Below are 12,127 nucleotides of genomic sequence, written 5' to 3' on the forward strand. Positions count from 1 at the left end.
TAAAATCCTTCCAACAATCTGTGAAGTTGGCATTGTTATCCCCTCTTTTTACAAATGCAATAACGTAGAATATATGTGTCTATAAAAGGCCCAAACAATGCAGAAATAAATAGGGTAAAATGTGAAAGTGCCTCTTCACACATGTTCCCCACCTCCACCTCACCACTGTTAGTGTTAGTGGGCAGTATGCATATATTTTTTCTATGCATTTACATACAAGCATTTAAAAATACTACAAGTCTGAACATTTCCCACAAAACCAACTCAGAGTGGTTAAGAAATGTGACCAAGGTCATAGAGCCAGTTAGCAGAATCAGGATTTGGATTTAGCTCTGGCTCACTCCAAAATACTCTTTCTGCTGCCTCAGCCCACAGACAACCACAGAGACACAAATTCACAAAGGGGAGGCCCAGGGCAGGGGGAAGGGCTGCACCTCAGGGCTGGCCCAACAGGCTTTCTGTCTGATTGCTCTGGGTCCCCCGGGTGGTTCCTCTGGCTAAAGGCGTTGCCCCTATAAATTCCTGTTAAGGAGCAGATGTCTTCCTGGGATAGGAACCTTTGAATCATTGACCCCAGGTGAGCACCAGGCAGGTGACTAAGTGATGCAGGCACAGCTCCAACCCCAGCTTCCCCCAGTCTCCTAACCTCTCAATCCCTTCTCCACACACCCCAGAGGGACCTTTTCTGATGCTATATCTGGATCTTGTCCCTCTGGCAGCTTAAATCCCTTCCTGTTGACTCCAGTGTAAATCCCAGCCTCTTGGATACCTAGGGCCCTTCACTCTCCAGCCTGACCTCCCTCTCCTCATTTTTGCATTTGGCAAAGTACTTGTCCTTCAGGACCAGCCCAAATGCTCCTCTTGTTGAGCCTTCCCTGACTCCCCCGTGCAGATTCCCCCCCGCCCCACAGTGTGCTCAGCAGACACCCACCATGACTTACAATCATCACTGTTAAAGCATCTCCGCTGATGGACTGACCAGCTTCCAGGGCTTGCCCTAAGTGTATTATATAATTGCCTCCCTTAACCTTTACAACAGCCTTAAAGAGATAAGAAGTATTGTCCCCATTTTACAGATGGTTAAATGGAGGCCCAGAGAGGTTGAGTCCCTTCTCTAAGGTCTGATTTTCTCAAAAGTCAGTCCTTGGCCACATCACATACAACCACATTATAGCAAGCATGTTTCCATTGCCCTCCCAGCTAGAAGCCCTGGAGAGCAGGTTTCCTCGTCTCTTCCTGGCCTCCTTCGTCTCTGAACCTCTGGTGCTGGCACAGGCTTGGACAGTGGGGAGGGGCTCAGTGAACGGTTGTTGAATGAGGTCCCCATCCATTTGCTGTGACAGAATAAAGAGGATAGGAGAGGAGACACTGGGGTACCCTGGGAGGACCCCTGCTAGATGGGATTCCCCAGGAAGTCACTGAAGGCAAGAGTTCCCGCAAGATTGGGATGTGTCTGCCCCTAGATCTCAGGGACATCTGTGCAGACCCTGCTAGGGGAGCAGGTGTCCTCTGGCTCCTCCACATGTCCCTCCCGTCAGGAGCTCTCAGCCAATCTGTTATTAAATATTTACTGTTTCCCACTCAGCTTGGTGCCAGGCCCTGGACGAGGGGACCAGAGAACAGGGGACAGGGAACTATACAGTTAATGATCACCTACCAGGTGCCATGGAATCTTCCCAACAGCCCTGCAGTTAGGTTCTCAACCCTATTTTTGCAGCTGGAGAAATGAGGCTTAGAGTAGGGAAGACACTGGTTCGAGGTCACACAGCCAGTGAGCCAAGATCCAGAGACAGCTGTGTGCACATCTGCTCCCCTGCATCCTACCCCCTACCTCAGAGCCAGGGAGGATGTGGGCTGACTCAGAAAAGACTCAAGGAGGCCATTTTTGAGGTGGGGCGTGGCTGGAACACAGCCTGCCCTGGCGGATATTTTACAACAACAGCTTGCATTTGTCCAGCACTTTCCCTTCCATTAGCTCATCCAGCCCTCCCCAACATCCCCTCGGGTGCCTATTATTATCTCCATTTGACAGATGAGGGAGGGAGGCTCCGTGAGGTCAAGTGACTTTCCCAAGTTTGCACAGAGCATGCAGAGCAAAGCAGGGGTAAACTTTCAGACCCTAACCCTCCTCCTGTGTCTCCCTGCTGCCTCCACTTCTGTCTCCTCCCAGCAGTCCTCCCTGCTGCCCCAAGTGAGCTCTCTAAACCCAACCGTGGGCAATTCCCTGGCGGTCCAGTGGTTAGGACTCTGTGCTTTCACTGCTGAGGGCCTGGGTTCAATCCCTGGTGAGGGAACTAAGATCCCACAAGCCACATGGTGCGGCCAAAAATAAAATAACTTAATTAATTTAGGGACTTCCCTGGTGGCTCAGTGGTTAAGCATCCACCTGCCAATGCAGGGGACATGGGTTCGAGCCCTGATCCAGGAAGATCCCACATGCCACGGAGCAACTAAGCCCATGCACCACAACTACCGAGCCTGCGCTCTAGAGCCCGCAAGCCACAACTACTGAGCCCACATGCCACAGCTCCTGAAGCCTGCACGCCTAGAGCCCATGCTCCACAACAAGAGAAGCCACCGCAATGAGAAGCCCGCGCACCCCAACAAAGAGTAGCCCCCGCTCGCTGTAACTAGAGAAAGCCCACGCGCAGCAACGAAGACCCAACACAGCCAAAAATAAATTAAAAATAAATAAATAAATAAAAATTTTAAAAAACTTAATTAATTAATTTAATTTAAATAAATAAACCCAACCATGAGCCTCCAGCTCTAAGGGCCTGGCCATTCTCTGCTCTCTCGTACCTCACACTGCCGCACCTTTGCCCGTGGCTGGTTCCTCAGCTCTCCCTGACTCATTCACCTTTCAAGCTCCTACTCAGCCTGCGAGTGCCAACTCAAATGCTCCCTTCTCTAGGAAGGCTTCCTGGATTGTAAGGATTTGTTTGTATGGATTTCTCCATACAAACCTCTAATAGATCTTATTGTATTAAATTGCTTGTCTCCCTTCTCAGACTATGAGCTCCTTAAGGGCAAAGACAATGATTTTTCAAGTCTGTCTTCCCTGCACATAGCTTTTCATTGAATGAATGAATGACATCCCAAGGGCTCGGCCCAGTGGAGGATGGTAGGGCTCTAACAGAAATAGGGACATTGGGACTTCCCTGGTGGTCTAGTGGTTAAGACTCTGCACTCCCAATGCAGGGGGCCCGGTTCGACCCCTGGTCAGGGAACTAGATCCCACATGCCGCAACTAAGAGCCCACATGCCGCAACGAAAGATCCCACACGCAGTAAAGAAGATCCTGCGTGCCGCAAATAAGACCCGGCGCAACCAAATTAATTAATTAATTAAAAAGAAAAAAAAAAGAAATAGGGGCATCAAGAAGAGAAGCTATAAATAAACATTTGTTATTATTTTTATCCAAAAAAAAAAAAAAAGAAGAGAAGCTAGTATTTAGGGAGGAAAAAGAAGGGATGGGATTTTGCTTTTGGCCATTTGGAGTCGGAAGTGCTACTAGGGCATTCAGCTGGACATACCTACTAGGTAGGAGTTGGGGTGGGGTGGGGAGGAAAATTGACCAGGAAGAAAAGATATTAACAGCAACTGCCAGTAACTGAATACTGACTAGTGCCAGACCCAGTGCTGAAAGCTTTTTTTTTTTTTTTTCCGGCCACGCCCTGCAGCATTCTGGATCTTAACTCCCAGACCAGGGAGGAGCCCATGCCCCCTGCAGTGGAAGCTTGGAGTCCTAACCACTGGACCACCAGGGAAGTCCCTCAGCGCTGAAAGCTTTATGTGCCTTGTCCCATTTGATCCCCAGGAGATAGGTAATATCAACTCATTTGATGGAGGAGGAAGTTGAGGCTCAGAGAAGTAATTTTCCAAAGTTACATTGCTAATAAAAGGCAGAGGCAGGATTTGAACCCAGATCCACACGATGCCAAAGTCCACGCACTTAATCCTGCCTCCATATGGAGACTATGGAGGATTGAGTTTATAGAACACATACCTTTAAGGGGGAGAGTAGGAAGCTGAGATCAGAGAGGGAACCATTCAAGAGATAGAAGGGACACCAGCAGGGTGGTGTTTGAGGCCAAGAAAAGAGCTCCAAGAAGGGCCAGGTCAACAGGGCTTACCGTCCCTGGAAGATCAAGGTTGGGCGAGGGATTTAGCAACTAAGAGGCAACCTTCCAGAGAGCTGCTTCCACATGCTTCGGGGAGTCCGTAATAGGACCTGCCTGAGTGGGAGGTGAGAAAGTGGAGGCGGTTGGCTAGAAAGAGAAGGAGAGAACCGGGAAGGAAGGGAGCATCCCATCGGTATGCAGGCCTAGGAGGGCGGGGCAAACAGGTTGGGGCTGGCCTGGAAATATTGGGGAAGGGATGCAAGCAGGTGGGGGGGGGGTGAGCATATGAGCACTGTAGGTTGAGTCAGCAACTAGCCTCAAGGACACCCTTAGTCTCTTCCTTGACAGCCCCGCGATCAAACCCTCTCCTCCTCCATCCCATCCCCATCTTGCAGGCCAAGCTACACTAGCCTCATTCATCCTTTCCTCTCCCTCCCCCACCCTGTCCTCACCGCTCCCCTGAGGTTGTTCAGGACCAGCCATCCCCACCTCCAATCTGCTGTCTCACCCTCCCTGGCCCAGCCTGGTGAGGCAGGCAGGGAGGAGCTTCCAGGCAGGAAAGGGCTGAGTCACTCGGCCACACATCTGGTCTCAGATCTTGATACCCAGCTGAAAGGGGCAGGAAGGAAGAGGGCTCCTCCCCGACAAGCTCTCCTGGCCAGTCCTCACTTTGCCAGCTGAGAGGGGCAGGCTGGGAGAGGAGAGCCCTTGTCACATTAACAGCCAGCATTTGCTGAGCTGCTTCACCCACTCCAGCTGGGGTCCTTTGCTTCTATGCTTGCTTTTAAAAAGTAGGGTCTTGCCTGAAAAGTAGGACCTGTCACCTCCATTTCACAGGTGAGGAAACTCAGAGAGACAAAGTGACTTGGGCAAGGTCACACAGATTGGAGGGCTGGTCCATTGGTGTCCTCATCCCATGCTCTGGGCACACAGGAAGGGATAGTGTTTGGAGACAGTGGACAAGGGGGCTGAGGGGCTCAGGCATACCAGTGGGTGACGCCTTCAAAAGCTGGGTCGGGGGAAGCATTAGGCCCATGGTCCTGCCAAAACAGCCTCTTCCCCAAGCCCCAGGGGAAGGCAGACCCTCCTTCCTCCCCACTCCCTGCTCTGCCCTTGCTGTTGTTGGCTCAGCTCTGAGGCACCCCTATCTCATTCCTCAGCATCTTCCATCCTCTCCTCACCGTGCCATGCTGAGAGGAATAGCAGGGACCTTGGCAGGCGGTGTCCTACCATCCTGCACTCTGCCAGGGCACAGTGTTCCCATTGTCTTGAGCAGCGAGAGGTGTCCAGGTCCTGGGGAGGAGCGGGGGATCATGCCAGGCCTCTACTCTCTCCTCAGGCTGCTCAGCAGCCTTCTCTGGGGCCCAGGCTGTTTGTCCACACAACAGTGGACAAATACTGAGTTCGAGAGTGACATTGGGCAAGTCACTTCCCTCCTCCTGAATGGGGCAGCCCATGTAGATTATACAGAAAAGCAAGCCAATCAGCATTCTCCCATAGACCTGGACCATCCCTGATATTAACTTTTGATTGATTCGATTGCATTTAATGTGGCTAGAGTCACAGATGTGCCACTTGCTGTGTGACCCTGGGCAAATTTCTAGACTTCCCTGAGTCTCGGTTTCTTCCTCTTTAAAACAGGAATAGCAATAATAACACCTCCCTACCAGAGTGGTTGTCAGGGTTGATTTAGATAATGCCTAAAGCAGGTACCACATAGTGTTTAAAAGAAAAAAAAAAAGAGAGATACTTAGTATTATTGGGAGATATCTGATTACAAACTGAATTCATGCTCAAAGAGAATCTGGGAAATGCAGAAAAGTACAAAGTTGTAAATCAAAATCACCTGTAATTCCACCCAGAAGCACCTTTTTGTGATGATTTTCTTACACAGAGTGGAGTTGCCCTCCCTCACCCTCCAAGAGAATGACCCATGTGCTTCCAGGGAGGATGGGTGGATAAATTTGCATTTTCTGCATCCTCTCTGGGCCTCGGCTTCCCTGTCTGGAAAGAATAGGGTTGACGTAATCAGGGAAGACAAATAGATTTAATTTCATATGCTAACTGCTGCCTCAAATGGCTCTGGGTTCACAGTGCCGTGATCAGTTAATCATATCTGCCATGGATGCAGGGGATGCAGAATGGAGCAGTGGTAGTATATGTACCCTGTGTAGCCACTGTGTAGAGTCTAAGAAATCCCTAAGAACCACTTCAGTTTTTAACATTCTAAGAACCTTTCCCCCTTTTCATTCTACTCTCTGTTCTAGATCCTGGCTTCCTCTGGGGAATGGGGAGGGAATCCTTGCTTCTTCTCCCACCCAAGGCCTGTCCTCAGCATACTTCTGGGGTCTAGTACCCAAACTAGTTCCTACTTAACATTCTCCATAGTTGTACCTTCTCTGCAGAGCCCAACTAAGGCTCTCCCCCAGTCAGGCTCCAAACAGGGGAGCTGGGGAGGGAGAAGGGTTTGGGTGTTTTCCTCACTAAAAAGGAAATATGCAGATAGCATGCCTTCTAGCAGTCATTCCTCACCAGTCCAAGCTTGGGCATTTGAATATTAAATGATCCCATGCAAATGAACACATCCTCTCTCCTTAGCAGCCCTGCAGTTCTTTGGGCAATAGGGCTTCAACCCAACCTGAGTGGATGGGTTCAGGGTCCAGATAGCCCTCTCTGCAGGTGAGAAAGGACAGTGCCTGAAGGACTCAACTGAAAGATTTACCAGCTCCCATTCTGGCGGCGTGAGGGCTCTGTGAGGCGGACCTGAGCTCAGTAAGGGGACAGAGACTCAGAGAAAGCTAGGGACTCTCTAGGCATGGGGATGGGCTCCATCAAGGGGGAGGTCCTCTGTAAAAGAGAAAGGACTCAGTGATGAGGAGGGTGCTGAGGAGGGGGACGGAGGGTGGGAGTTCACTGAGGTGGATAAATCTCAAGAATCTGAGGTGTGGTCCCACGGCCCATCCCTTTCTCCCCCTCCCAGTCCTGCAGGCTTGCCAAGGGCTATAACCTGAGGGGCCAGTGGGGTGGTCCCTGAGATCCCTGAATAGGGCCATCCCAGGGTTCCAAATGTCTTTCTGGAAGCTGCCTCCAGCCTAAGGACCCCAGAGGTGGGAGGAAGCTCCCAGGAAATGAGAAAACCTGGGAAGGCTCTCTTGTCCCCCATGGCCCCAGGCCAGAACTCCCTCTCACTGGCTTCCAGGGCCTTGCTCTCAGCCCTGGCTCCCTAGCCCCTAAGGCCTCACAGTTTGTTGCTGAGCACTGTTTGGTGTTGCCTGCCTGAGCCCCCATCCCACTCACTGAGCTCCATCCTCCCCACTGAGCCCCCAGGCCCCTCACTGAGCCCCATCCCTCTCACTGAGCCCCCATCCCCTCACTGAGACCCTCATCCCTTCACTGAGACCCCCACATCCCCTCACTGAGCCCCATCCCCCTCACTGAGATCCCCATCCCCCTCACTGAGACCCCCCATCCCCCTCACTGAGACCCCCCATCCCCCTCACTGAGACCCCCCATCCCCCCCACTGAGCCCCATCCCCCCCACTGAGCCCCATCCCTTCACTGAGACCCTCATCCCCTCACTGAGCCTCCATTCCCCTCACTGAGCCCCATCCCCCTCACTGAGACCCCCCATCCCCCCCACTGAGCCCCATCCCCCCCACTGAGCCCCATCCCCCTCACTGAGACCCCCCCATCCCCCCCACTGAGCCCCATCCCCCCCACTGAGCCCCATCCCCCTCACTGAGCCCCATCCCTTCACTGAGACCCCCCCATCCCCCTCACTGAGCCCCATCCCTTCACTGAGACCCTCATCCCTTCACTGAGACCCCCCATCCCCTCACTGAGCCCCCATTCCCCTCACTGAGCCCCATCCCCCTCACTGAGACCCCCCATCCCCCTCACTGAGCCCCCATCCCCCTCACTGAGACCCCCCATCCCCCCCACTGAGCCCCATCCCCCCCACTGAGCCCCATTCCTTCACTGAGACCCTCATCCCTTCACTGAGATCCCCCATCCCCCTCACTGAGCCCCCATCCCACCCAGTGAGCCCCCATCTCCCTCACTGAGACCCTTATCCCTTCACTGAGCCCCCATCCCCCTCACTGAGCCCCATCCCCTCACTGAGCCCCCAGGCCCCTCACTGAGCCCCCATCCCTTCACTGAGACCCCCCCATCCCCCTCACTGAGCCCCATCCCCCTCACTGAGCCCCATCCCTTCACTGAGCCCCCCATCCCCCTCACTGAGACCCATCCCTTCACTGAGACCCCCCCATCCCCCTCATTGAGCCCCATCCCTTCACTGAGCCCCCATCCCCCCCACTGAGACCCTCATCCCTTCACTGAGCCCCATCCCCTCACTGAGCCCCCAGGCCCCTCACTGAGCCCCCATCCCCCTCACTGAGCCCCATCCCCCCCACTGAGCCCCCATGCCCCCCACTGAGCCCCATCCCCCCCACTGAGCCCCATCCCCCTCACCGAGCCCCTCATCCCTTCACTGAGACCCCCCATCCCCCCACTGAGCCCCATCCCTTCACTGAGCCCCAACCGTTCACTGATTCCTTATCTCCCTAATGGAGGCTTGTTGGTAAACCTTCGTTTCCTGGATGAGCCACTGCAAACTGCAGCCCTGAGACCAGTGTTGCATCTACCCAGTCTCTGGTATACCCATTTCAGCCACATCCTTGGCTTTGTCATGGCCCAGGGCCCAGGTCGTGAGATGGAGGAGCCAGAGGCAAAGGGATCAGTAATAGCCTGGAAGGAGAGCCCAGCTAAGGGCCTTCTTGGTCAGCTTCCATGGTGGCTCTGGACCCCGTTCTGCCAGTGGCACGGATGTTGAGATGCTGCTGCTGCAGAGAGGCAGCTCCCCCTCTGGCTTGCCAAGACTCAGGCCAGGCGCTGGAACAGAAGAGCAGGCATCCGTCCCAACCCGATCCCTGAACAAAGCTGCACTGTGCACACCCTCCCATCCCCTCCACCCCTCCGCTCAGGCCAGGCCAGGGTCGGGCAGGGCCACACATGGAGGCCGGAAACAGAAGGACACCCAGGCAGCGAGGGGGCAAGGGAAAAAGGCTGTGAGCTCCAGGGTCAGGGACACAGAGTCAGACCTACAGGCAGAGAGGCTGTGGCTTACAGCCCTGAGTCTGGAGTGGCAGGGGTGGCTACCGGGTGTTCCAGGCATCTCCAGGACACAGAGAAGCAGACCCATGGGAGGGAGACCCAAGTCCAGGGAGGTTGGAGGTGATGGTGATCTTGAGTGTCCTGGACAAGGGCATAGGAATTGCAGGCCCCACTGCACAGCCACAGCCTTGGCCAGAGCCCCAAGGCTCCTTTGTTGACTTCACTCACTTGTGCCTCAACACAGTCGCCACAACTCAGCCCTGCCAGCCCTGTGTGGGGCACTAGGAGCATGAGATGACAAGGCACTGTCCCCAACTTCATAGACGCAGTAGAAATCAGGGTCTGGACTCAAGGCGGTAGTTTATGCTCTAGATGCCTGGCTCGCCCACAGTCCTTTCTAAGGGTTTCTTAGGTCACTATACTCTGAACCGAGTGGCCCAACTGCCCTGCCCCTAACTGGACCAGAGGTGGGCCTGGCCCTCACTCAGCTGGCCAGGGGCCCATGAAGTGGTCTGGCTGGAAACTGCCCTCCAGGAGTCAGATTCATTGAACGAGCAGATCCTCTCTCAGGGAGTAAGCGAGCGACTCAGAGAGAGCCACGCGCAGTATCATGAGGCCGCAGGAGCCAAGCCCAGCAAGGAGTCTCGGCAGGCAAGATGTGCAGGAAAGACAGCAGTGAAGGCCCAGAAGGACCGAGCCTCTGTGACTCTAAGGGCCAGACGTGGGAGCCTGCAGCTGTGGCCAAGACGAGACTCCAGGTCAGGGGAGCTGTTTGCTTCCTGAACACCTGTGGAGACGTGTGAGGCCCCAGGGGAGGGGCACCTCCCCGTCTTCCTTCAGCCCCGTCTCCTGAAGCAGAGGGTGAGCATTCCCCTGGTCCTTCTCATCCAAAGGAACCAAAGGGACACCGCCTCTCCATCCCTGCCTCTCTGGCCTCCTCCCAGCTGATCCAGAGGAAGCCACAAATGGTAGCAAGAGCCCTGGACTTGAATTCCAAAGATGAGATTTGAGTCCTGTTTTACCAGGTATCTGCCTCTCAGAGTCTCAGTTTTCTCCTTAGAAATATGGGAGTAAAGCCTACCCCAGGGGCTGTTGGGGAGAGTGAAGTGAGGCTGTGGTGAAGAGCCCGTTTCAGCCTCCCCAGGGGTCCACCCTCCACACTCCCTCTGGGCCCTTGTCCTGCTTCCTTGCTCCCATCCCTGTTCCAGATGGGCATCCAGGACTTCCATCAATCTGAGACCCTCATTCCAATCAGACTCCCTCAGTCTGCAAGGTGGCTCCAGATACCTCCCCTGGAGCTGGGGGTTCTGGTCTAAAAGGGGAGCCTCCAGGGGACAGAGGTCAGAGGAACAGTGGAATTTCAAACACTTGTGACCAGCCAGCAGGGAGTTTGCTCAAGCGGGCCCACTTAGTCACGTTTTCCCTCAACCCAGTGGCTCAGTCCAGGGGAAGGGGCCCCGAGACAGGGAGCCAGACTCAGGTTAGAACAGGAAGTCCGGCTCAGCCCCCAGGGCTCATGTGAGACTGTGTCATCTCGGCTCTGGGTGTGATGCCACATGGGAACCGTCTCAAGCCACCTTCCTCATTTCTACTCATGTCTCATCACCTTTGTGCCTTTCTGTCGGGGACTAATGGCCAGTCAGCCCCGGACTGACCCCTCACCCCTCAACACTGTCCCTAAAAGTATGAGCTCCAGAGCTTGAGAGACCTGGGTTCAAATCCTGACTCAGCTACTCCCTGACTGTGACCTGGGCAAGCTGCCTCACCTCTCTGAGCAAGACTGGAGCGAATGAAATGACAACACGGGAACAGCCAAGCAAGTGGCTGGGGGTCCCCGAATGTCAGTTCCCTTTCTCCTTCTCAGAGCCTTGGACTGGGACCATTGATGGGTCTGGAGGAGGCCAGGGGTCCTACCCTGAGTTGTAGGAGTCATGGGGTCAAATTCATGTGCCCACCATGGGACCTGCAGTGCTTTGAGCCCACATTTTCATTTGTCAAGTGGAGGTACAACTGCTTAGCTAATGTTAGGGCTCCTTTTCTGGTCACAGAAGGCTCCTTGGAGGAAGTAACTGAGACTCCCTTTGGGTGGGAAGAAGGGAAACTGGACAAGAGAGGGACTGCCCTTCAAGGCAGGAGGTTGATGGGTGGGGGTCAGGGGTGGCAGGGAGGTGAGTCACCATGAAGGAGCGAGGCACAGAGGCTGGGCTTTTCTGAAGGGTCAGGGGTCAGTGGGAGGAGGCTGCTCAATGTGGACTCACAAAGGTTCAGACCTAACCTGAGAGGCCTCTGCTTGCGACACACACAGTCACACGCGCCGTTGTCCACGTGGCCACACGAAGGCACCCTGGAAACATTCACATACTCCTGTACACTCAGGACATTCAGAGTCACCCCCAGACACAAAGACACGCTCAGAGACATTCACAAACCCATCCACACACGTTTTTACCTTCAAGTATATCCACACCTTCAGACATATTCACACGAGCACCTGTCCACAACGTCCACACAGACAAAAGGGCAAACCCAGAGCTATCCGCACAGACACAGGGGCACACAAAGACGCGCTCAGGGACACTCATACATTCTTGCACACAGTCTTGCACACTTGAGTACATGCTCACAGTCAAAGCCACACACGTTGTGTACACACTCCTGTATGATCTGAAGCATTCACAGACATTCCATCAGGTACAGCACGGTCAGGTACATGCACAGGTACATGCACACGCGTCTCCCCTACTCACCCGTGCGGCCACCCCGCCCCCTTCCAGCCAGCTGGGCTCAGTGCTCCCTCTCCACCCACTTCCCACCGTCCTCTGGGGCTCCCTCTGGAGCTGGGGGAGGGAATGGGGCGGGGCTCACCCTGCTGATGTGGCAACTCCGCT

The sequence above is a fragment of the Eubalaena glacialis genome, chromosome 3, assembly GCF_028564815.1.
Source record: "Eubalaena glacialis isolate mEubGla1 chromosome 3, mEubGla1.1.hap2.+ XY, whole genome shotgun sequence".
In the NCBI taxonomy this organism is placed as follows: Eukaryota; Metazoa; Chordata; class Mammalia; order Artiodactyla; family Balaenidae; genus Eubalaena; species Eubalaena glacialis.